Source organism: Dermacentor silvarum, chromosome 1 (genome assembly GCF_013339745.2).
Source record: "Dermacentor silvarum isolate Dsil-2018 chromosome 1, BIME_Dsil_1.4, whole genome shotgun sequence".
NCBI lineage: Eukaryota > Metazoa > Arthropoda > Arachnida > Ixodida > Ixodidae > Dermacentor > Dermacentor silvarum.
The window spans coordinates 207598193-207608524 of record NC_051154.1 but is presented as its reverse complement, the minus strand read 5'-3'; the positions used below and the strand labels follow the sequence as shown (position 1 = coordinate 207608524).

General features: G+C 43.5%; 1 non-coding gene across 1 annotated transcript; it reads left to right on the top strand.

Moving 5' to 3' along the window:
* The first annotated feature begins 8799 nt into the window (after positions 1 to 8799).
* Trnae-uuc (transfer RNA glutamic acid (anticodon UUC)) lies at positions 8800 to 8871 on the top strand. The gene has a single exon. It is a non-coding gene; the product is annotated as a tRNA-Glu (tRNA).
* The last annotated feature ends 1461 nt before the right edge of the window (positions 8872 to 10332 follow it).

The following is a 10332-nucleotide window of genomic DNA, read 5'->3' as shown; positions in this document are numbered from 1 at the left end:
TTTTTATAGAATCGATTAGGTAGTACTTCAGCTGTATGTACTATCCCTGTAATGTTATAGTACTTCATCTGTAGGTTACGCTGTGAAGTAAAACACTATATAAGGAGGCGATATACAGCAAACGGGACTGTATAAGAGAATAGTATAGCGCAATTTTAAACCGTAGGTGCAGGTAATCTTTATATTTGTACAAGAGGCCTGAGGAACTTGAAATGAAAGGGCCGCCGTGCACGTGTGCATTCCAGCTATGATTCTCATCAAGAACAACACCAAGATTCTTCTGCGATGAAACGCGCTCTAGAGCCCTGTCATCGTAATGCAGGTTGAAGGGCGTATAATTTTTTTTATTCGCAAGAAAAAAATATACTTTGTTTTACGAAAGTTAAAATGCAGTTTGCGTTTATCCGTGCAGATAGCAGCGCAAGCCAGGAGCTGCATTTTCATTCCGAGCTATGACTGTTTCTTTCTGCGAAAAATATGTTTGCGTCGTCTGCATATTGAATGGTTTGCTGCGTTCAAGGAATGTAATTGAAGTCATTTACGTGAAGCAAAAATCAGATGGGCACCATAATCAAACCCTGCGGCACTCCGTATTTTATGGCACCTGTTTACGAACGAATTCCGTTTACTTCTGTACACTGGCAGCGACTGATCAAGTAACTGTGTGTAAGTTGCTGAGCTATCCCTCGCACACAATACTTTGTTATTTTAAATAATAGAATGTCATGCTAAATAGGATCAAATGTTTTCTTGAAATCAAGAAATATACCTACAGTGGAAAGCCGCTCATCTAAGTTATTCGCAATGGTGTATTTTGCGTGCTTGAGCGCATCTTCTGCTGTGTATTTTTTTAAGCCATACTGCTGGTCGGTAATTACACTGTGATTAAGAAGAAACCTTGATAATATCGTGTTAATGACGTGTTCTGGGACTTTGGAGAATAGATGTAAGAGGCAAATAGCGTGGTATTGATCAAGGTCGTTAGTGTCTCCTCTTTTATGAATTATAATTACTATCGTGATTTTCATAACGCCTTGAAAAACACCTGCTGTCCGTATATAGTTGCATATGCGTGCTAGAGGAATGCTATTGATTGAAGCTACAGCTTTAATGGGAATGACATTTATGTTGTAAAAACCTTTGGAGGGATTAGATTTGAGAGTTGTAATAGTCGTGTAGACCTCGCTAGCATTCTAGAATCAGTAAGTCCGAAGGAAATCGTAAGCACCACGCTTTTAGTTAGGTAGACCTCAAAAGAAGTACTACATTCATTATTGAAGGAGGATTTGGCTGAATCCCCCCAAAATGCTCATCAAATAAGTTGACCATTGCTACATGTCTCTATACATTCCAGTTCAAAGTCAGTTGAGTCAGCGGATGATGTTCGTTAAATTTATTGTGGTTACTGAACGTTTTCCAGATATTTGATTGGTCATTTCCTTCATCTGCAAACTTCGTTGCAAAGTATTCCATTTTTACTTTTGCAGGTCTGATTTCTCGATGCCTCGTTTTCAGAACATCGTGAAATAGTAAATTTTTTCTTCAATTTTTTTATATAGCTCTCTAGATAATCATAGCTTCCTAGCTTTTTTTGTTTTAGATGGATTCAACTAAAGCAGATGCATCGTATTATGGAGCCTCAATTTTAGAAAGGAAAATGTTGTAACCCGTGTTGGGATCCTCGCTTTCGAGCACATCATCAAAGCTTGTGTTCTCTGTTGATTCACAAAATGTAGAAATGTTGCAGTCATTAACAACTCTGCGAGATTGAACTGGATGCTTCTGCATTTTACTTTTCAATAAGGATCCTGGCATAAAAAATAAAAGGTATGTAAGCATGGCGCGCATCCCTCTCACCAGGAGCCTTGAGGTATAAATAAACGAATAAGTAATCAATCAATCAATCAATCAATCAATTCTTTATTTAGCTTACCCAGGAACAACACTGAGGCCTGGGTGCTGGTGCACAGAAAAAGAAAACAAAATGTAAAAATGTAAAACAACTACGACTAGCATTATGTGATAAGGAATAGAATATTAAAAAGAACTGGGTAAACAGCTCAATAATGAACAACAATAAAGCAGTAACACACGTTTGACAAACGGAGAACATGTACGGAAGGAGAGAGAAACTAGGAGAAGTCAAGAGCAGCTAGAAAGAAGACAACACGTTTTGAAAGATATCAAGATGGAGAAAATGACATTTGTAAAGATTTTGCATTCTGTGGAGAGGCGAGTGTCTGCTGAAAGAGGCAGGAAAGTGGAATAGCCTGTGTTTCCTGGTAGCCTTCTGCGGAACCCGCAGTGAAACAGACGTCAGTGGATCCAAATATGTACTAATTCCATGAATTATTTTGTATGAAAAGAGGACGTCCGTACGACTACGTCTGCAGCTAAGTGATGGAAATGGGGGACGTTTAAAATGCGTTGGCGCGCGAAGCCAGAAAACGATGTTCATATATATACTCATACACTTTTTCTGGAGCTGCTGGTCGTATATGGGTCCCGAAACCAGAGAACCACCCCGTCCGTCGTCTGAGAAGACGCCGTCATTTGAGCTCAATAAATGTTTTTCTCTCTCTCTCTCTTCTGCACATGCTCGAATAATATGCTACTTGAATTTCTTGTGTCATTTCCACACCACTGAGGCGCATTCAAGTAATGGAAGACATGTGGATGTGAACAATTTGAGGAAGGGAAGTTGGGAACGGAATTTCCTTGTAAGTCTGCAGACAACCAAGCGTGCGCAGGCCTCGTGTAGCTACGCGCTTAGATTGGGCGGAGATGCTTAAGGTACTATCAAATTATTTAAAGAAAAAAAATCTTTTTATTTCGCAAATCGTAGGAAGGAAGAAAAAAGACGACAGGACAGAGCGCTCTGTCCTGTCGCCTTCTTCCTTCCTTTCTACGATTTGCGCACTAAAAAGGATTTTTCCTTGTCTAAACAATGTTTCACCAACCAGCCCAAGCAGCCACCCTTTTGTTGTACTATCAAAAAGCACACTGAGATCGTTTATTTCAACAACGCTGGTCAACACTGCACAGTAAACAGAATAAGGGCAGATAATATTGTCAGCGAATATAATTGTAGTTTTCTATCTATTTAGAGTGAGCCCGTTTAACTGGCACCATCCATAGAATGAGGGGGTCGGACTGCAGAGCGCGGCAGTCCTCAATATTGTGTATCACGTTAAATATTTCGATGTCATCGCAGTCAAGAAGAAATGAACATTTCTGTATTGCTGAGGAGACGTCCTTGATGCAAATTTAGAAGAGAAGCGGGTTTAACACGGATCCTAGGGGCACATCACTGGGTACCGTATCTACAAAGGAAGATTGATCATCGACGCTCACGAAGCAGGACTTATCGAGGAGATAGCTGCATAGCAGAGCTTCAGAAGCAGCATCTACACCGTAGTGTGCAAGCTTCATGAGCAGTAGGGGTGATAGACTATGTCAAATTCTTTGCTGAGGTCACAGTGCACAGCATTAACTTGCTCCCGTTGCGTGACGGGTGTGGAAACCTGCATCATAAAGCTGACAAGATTGGTCGTCGTTGAGCGGCCAGAACAAACTCCACGCTGATTTGTAGCGAGAACAGTTTTTACACTGCATGAACAATGATATACTGTGAATAGCTATAGTACGAAAAGCTTGGAAATGACAGAGAGAAGAGAAATCAGTCGATAGTTTGTGACATCCTTTTAGGCGCCCGATCTAAAAACACGAAAAACGCGAGCCGTTTTCCGAGCACACGGAAAATTGAAATTATTCAGACAGTTGTCAGATATTGATGCCAGCACTGGTACAAAGATACTGCCGTAAGCTTTGATAATAGCGGCCCGGATACCATCCGAACCGCAGGACAAAGATAGCCTCTGACGCCTGAGGCATTCGCTGATGAGATTCTCGTCAAAGATTACCGAGCTGGAAGTTCCAACAGAAGAGCGCGACTGGTGGACAGTGCTGTCCGGTGGCGGTTTATATATAGAGGAGAAATGGACAGCGAAAAAATCAGCAGCTGCTTTCACCTCTCCAACTCAGGAGTCGAGCAGATGGATACGATCTCCCCGTTTGCTGGATCGCATACGAAAGTGTCTGCAAAAGTCCACTGGCCGGCTAGAGGCGCTGTTGTCCAATAAATCAAGGGAGACTTGTGACCCTGTTTATAATAATAATAATAATAATAATAATAATAATAATAATAATAATAATAATAATAATAATAATAATAATAATAATAATAATAATAATAATAATAATAATAATAATAATAATAATAATAATAATAATATAATACTCCATCAATCAATCGTTCATTATAGTGCCCAGGAACAGCTACAGAGCCTTCGTACTGGTGCACTTAAAAAAGAGTAATACGCTCGACAAAGTGCACAGAGAAGATAAATGTGGCAGGCAAGACAATGTGAGATAGATAGGGAAACAAAAAACTGGGAGGCGGGCGTAGAACGGAGTTAGTCATACAACATGATTATATATACATATATACAAAACACAGGAAATGAACCCTGAAATATGTCGAGACAGGCAGAATACGGGCAGAATACGCATTAGATGTTTTTCTTTTTTCTTTTTTTTTTTTTTTTTTTTGGAGTCGAGCCATAGCAGAGTCTTTAATGCAATTAACAAGGCCGCTGAGAAAACGCGGAATGCTGCCCAGTATACTTTTGCGGCGCGGAAGATTGCCAATGATCAAGAAGCTTTGGACAATGTAAAATGCCATGGACCCCCTTACAGACTAACAGAAGGTCTAATTTGATGCTTCTTGATTTTATAGGTGTGAATTGAGGTATACTTGAGAGGGCCGGATTTATGGTCGCCAAATCTGGAAAAGCGGTGCTTGAAAGTAGGTATTAATTTATTTTCGACGCGTTCAGTTAGGTGTGAACTAGATTTGCACGTTCCGCCCCAACCTACAGAGGATACTCTGGTTACTCTACTCTGGTAGTGGAAGGCACACAGTAGAATACAATTTCAGAAAGGCAGCAGGGGATTGGAAGTCCTGCGATATACGACAAACAAACAAAGAGCGCGTTGTTGCGCATATTTAGCGTGTGAATAGAAGCTTAGCGTTTTTGTCAAAGTACGCACCAAGATCTCTCATTTCATCGACCCTGAGCAGTGGAGCATCCGAAGGGTGTATGAAAATTGCACATGTTGCGTTTTCCGCGTTTAACTTAATATCATAGTTTTGGAAGCATTAGAGAGTAGCTTATTGTTTCTGCACCAGTGTGAGAGTAGTAGTAGTAGTAGTAGTAGTAGTAGTAGTAGTAGTAGTAGTAGTAGTAGTAGTAGTAATAGTAGTAGTAGTAGTGGTGGTGGTGGTAGTAGTAGTAGTAGTAGTAGTAGTAGTAGTAGTAATAGTAGTAGTAGTAGTGGTGGTGGTGGTAGTAGTGGTAGTAGTAGTAGTAGTAGTAGTAGTAGTAGTAGTAGTAGTAGTAGTAGTAGTAGTAGTAACAGTCACTACGGGATCAATATTTCACATTCTCGCTGCCATGAAAGAGGTCTCAAATGGAAGAAGGGCCGTTATCGCTATCACTTCGAAGGCTTGGCCTGGACTCACCAGAACCTGTTATTCTTTCGTATGGGGCCTCCACTTTGGGATTCAGCCACACGGACGTTTGCTCCGCTGTCAAAAAAATTCTTATGGAATCCACCCGAACGCCCTGCTAAATTCTATATTTTCTTTTTTTGTGTGTGTACTCTTAAATCAATTATTATTCACTCGAGCTCACTTTACTGACTTTATTTTAACAGATAATTTACGCTAAGTCCAAATATATTCGTAAATTTATTCCTCATTATAAATTGGAATACATCCATTTCTTGGCCAATCCCACATAGTGGGTAGGAGCCACATACTTGATAGGAAATAACCGAGCATTCTGGTGATGTGGGCGGTCAAGTAAAGGAGTCTCATATGTCTATTGTGCGCTGGTCGGTTTCTATATCCCGGAAGCATGAAGGTCGCGGCAACTGGCGGTGCATCCGAGTGCGGGAGATATCGGTCGCGCTCTCTCTATCTTATCCGGCCTAGCCAAACGTGCCCGCACCCAAAGCTGGACGCCGGTGCAAGCTGAGGTCACTCCTCGCTTGCGGGAGCGCGCGCTCGTAGAGTACGTTTAGTACTGGGCAAGCGCTGCACCCAGCGGGTGCGGTGCAGCTGCCTGCGCGTTGCCCTATCCACGAATGCTGCTGAACCTTTGATAGCCGGTAACAACAAACCAAACAAAAAAGACGGTGAGCCTGGGTGTTGCAACTGGATTGAAACATTACATCTAGGGTCGAATGCGTGACGCGAAGCCCGATGACGTAATGAGAGAGTGATTGTGGAGAGGAAGAGGCGCTATTTTCTGCAGCCCTATAGCCCAGTATGACCCCCAAATATTCCAGGGGGTTATTCTGTAAGTTTCCACCTAGTGGACATGTCTATTCTGTCTGCTGCTGAAGTGCTGATTGTCTGGGGGCGCCTGTCTCCCCTTCTGACGCGCACACCAGCCCAGCCAATCAGAGCTTCAGCAGCAGACTAAATGGACATGTCCACTAGGCGGACGCTTACAAAATACCTCCCCACCCTCGTCGACCGTGGCGCACAGTAAAGACATAATAGTGGAAGTCCGAACAGAATTTATTTATTCAATAATATTTATTATTTATGCAATAATCAAATAGTCCGAATATTTATTCAATAATCATTGGATAAATAAAATAAACAAACGACTTGCCGAAGTCGTTTGGTACAGCACGACATCGCATATTTGCATGCGATTGAAAGAATCGTATAACGATTCTTTGAAGCGAAAGTTATGGTCCATTGGGTTTGTCAACGCAAGACGCACGATCAAGCGAAAACCAATCAGCCCTCCCCCTTCCACTGCCCCCCCCCCCCCCCCTTGGGGCTCACTGCACGTACTGTCCTCCAACGATCGCTGTATTACATTATAGAAGCTCATTGGGGTTAGACCGTATTAAAATTGTGGACGTTAAGGCCAGAAGCCGTGCACAAACCGGTGCAGCTGCGACGATCACGTCTGCGGCGCGCCTTGAGAACATCTGCGACATCGGCGGGTCTTGACACGCACGCTCGCATTCGCACACCGCTCGGCTAAGGCTGTCATCTAGTATCGCAGAGCTGAAGCGAATAAAGGACAGAAACTTATTCTGCATGCACACACGGTCGCGGTGTCTTCCGCGTCGCTTCGGGGCAGCATCGCTTCCGACATCCGGCAACGTCAAAGCTAGCTAGGCCGACGTGGTGACGTCGCAACCGATGACGCAAGCAATAAACTGTGCTTGCGCGTAAGACTTGTGCTTGTGCTTGCGTGTAATTCGGGTGGCTAGTGCGCCACCCGAATTTCCAGTGCAGCGGAGAGGCAGTAAACGACCCCCCCCCCCCCCTCCCCAATGTCCCACCTATGTTGTCTCAACTTCATTAGTGCTGTCTTTGTTTTCTCTTTTAATTCTGTTCCTGTTTTCCGGGAACGGGGAAGGGGGCTTGGCTTTTTGCATTAATTGTTTTGCGAAAAGGTTCTGCATTGCAGGTGGTAGTCTGAAGAAATAGATTTAAGCTCTCGACAGCTTCACACATATAGCGATGTTATATAGGCACAAAATAAAAAGAACAAAAAACAATGGAGGGCGAAGGGACGGATGTTGTATGTGTTGGGGGTGGGGTGAAACGTGGAAATATTCATTACTGTCACCGTAAATTTGCGGACTTTACCGAAATAGACAGATTGGTCAAGTAGCCGAGCTTGCGGTTTCAGTTGGTTTCGGTTAAAAAGAAACAATGAATGGCTCAAACCCTCTTAAGCAATGACTCATACCCCCGTAAACGAGGCCTCCCCATTACGACGACAGACGAGAAGTGAAATTCTACGCTGGAATGATGAGCGGTAAACGGAGCCAGCTGCGGAAGAATACGACGAATGCGTGAGCAGTGGCACGAGCGCGTTCGCGCGGTTGCACCGAGGGGCGCCAACGAGCCAGCTGTGGAAGAAGACAACGACGCTCGAGCCATTGCTGATGACGATAGTTAATCCAACATAATAATGAGAAAGACCTGACGGTTAATTGGCCCTTTTCTTAACTAAACTTATGCTCCTATATCATATCTATCCTTGAACCATTACCTTGAACTTGACTTGAACCATTACCACCTTTTAGATGGGTGCTTATTATTATCCAGGTTTCGGAGACACCTCAACTTCCGTTTGCCTGAGGCCGATTTCCGGTGTGCTCCTTTAGAGACATAATGTCGCTAGGTGCTAGCGCCATAAAAAAAAAAATCGCCATTGGTCTTCACTAGTATGAACTGCCTTGCGCTAACGCGATATGAATGCCATTTTCAGTTATGCAAGTCAGAGCTCGCATTTTTCCTCCATTTGTTCCACGTCTTTTGCCGCTGTGTCACTTATCTCACAAATATTGTCAAAAGAAAAATAACGCTGAAGCATATCGTAAATATCAGGAGACGGGCTGATAACTGAGCTTCGGCAGGAGGAAAGAAGTAAGAAACTAATAGATGGCGTTTCGAGAGAGAAGCGGAGGGGGAGGGAAGATTAGGCAGCTTTAGCCATAGCGACCCTCTGCGACAGGGCGGAGGGCCACGATCTTCCGACCCCGACGTGGGTGCGGCCCCCGACGGCTACGGGGACCCCCTGAAAAGGGAGGTACCCTAAATCAGTTCCTCGGGACCACCAATAAAGTTCTTTGTCTGTCTGTCTGTTTAGCCATAGCGCTGAGTTTGCAACTGCTACTGAGCTTCGCTGTACGTGTTCCGGCGTGGTCTAGTGGCTAGGATATCTGGCTTTCACCCAGAAGGCCCGGGTTCGATTCCCGGCGTCGGAAGTGTATGTGGTCTCATGGTGTGACGGTTACCACTTTGGATCTTTTTTTTTTTTCCTGCAAGTTTCAAAGTCCATTGCTTTCATCCGCATGCGCTGCCTGGAGGCAGGTATATATTTCTGTTCTACGTTCTCCTACGCTAAAGCCAGCCACCTTCGACAATACAATAGACCTAGTCTAGGCTTTCTATCCGAAGCCCAATAGTGGTTGCTATTTATTTTTGTTTAATAAACGTCTTTCTCTCTCGTTCTCGTCTGCGTTCATTCGTTTGCGTTCAAGCTCTGTTATCGAACGTTTTCTCGGCACTCAAAGGTAGTGACGGAAAATAAGAAAAGTGTCGGTGCATGATCATGGCACGTTTAAAAGCCCAAAACACGTGGCCCCGGTAAAGTTAGGCAAATAAAGTTGAACTCGCAGTGTAAAAAATAAACGCGAAAGAATATCAAAGAAAGAACAGCAAACATCTATTTTTATTACAGAAAATTTCTTTAAACGAACAAAAAAAAAAACAGAGTTCTTTGATTTAAAGAAATCGCTTTTGTTTCTGTTTATGCCAAAAGACAGTTTTCCTTGATTTTAACAGATTTGATCACCACTTGCGGTAAAGTGAAAGTTTTGCCATCACTATACTGTGATCGAAGTAAGATTTGTTCATCTCCTTACTATCCTCAAATGACATCTGCTTGAAGCGCAACCATCCCGTAAGTATAGGCAGATAGATGGCGTATCAGTGAGCCAATCGGTCTCAATATGTGCAAAATACACAGCTACTGTCCTGGCGAGTCATGCCGCTCAGAGCATGGCGATACCGGGTGTTCCACTGAATGCGTTCGAAATTCTTGGCTGTAGCTTAGCGGCTTTGGTGTTGCGCCGCTAAGCATGAGGTCGCGGGATCAAATCCCGGCCGCATTTCGATGGGCGCGAAATTCAGAAACGCCCGTGTCCCGTGGATTGGGGGCACGTCAGAGATCGCGAATACACGCAAAATTGCCGCACGACTGGCCGCTCGAGGCACTTTGCGTGTATTCGCGGGCTTTTATCACGCTCGGAAGAACACTTTTATGTAGCACGTATTTGAGCAACAGAAGGCTGTATCGGGAGTTTTTAATGTTGCTCCACAATTTTCTCATTGACATTTCTCATGTAATTATATAATAATCGAAAAGTTGATTGAATTATTAATTAAGACGAATTACCTCAGTAGGCGGAATGCAAAAAATAATCTGAGTATCTCCAAGCGACGGCAAACAACATTAGCTTGGTTCTGTCCAGCTACGTGGCCTTTACATATTTTTTAATCTTGGCACATGATCGTTGGGACACCCTATATATATATATATATATATATATATATTGACGCGAAATAAGTTGGCACGTGGTGACACTGGCCCCTTGAGGCGAGAACGACGAAGTTCGTGGTTGCGCGCGCGCTCTCCGAGGTCCAGCCATTATTAAAGGCTGACG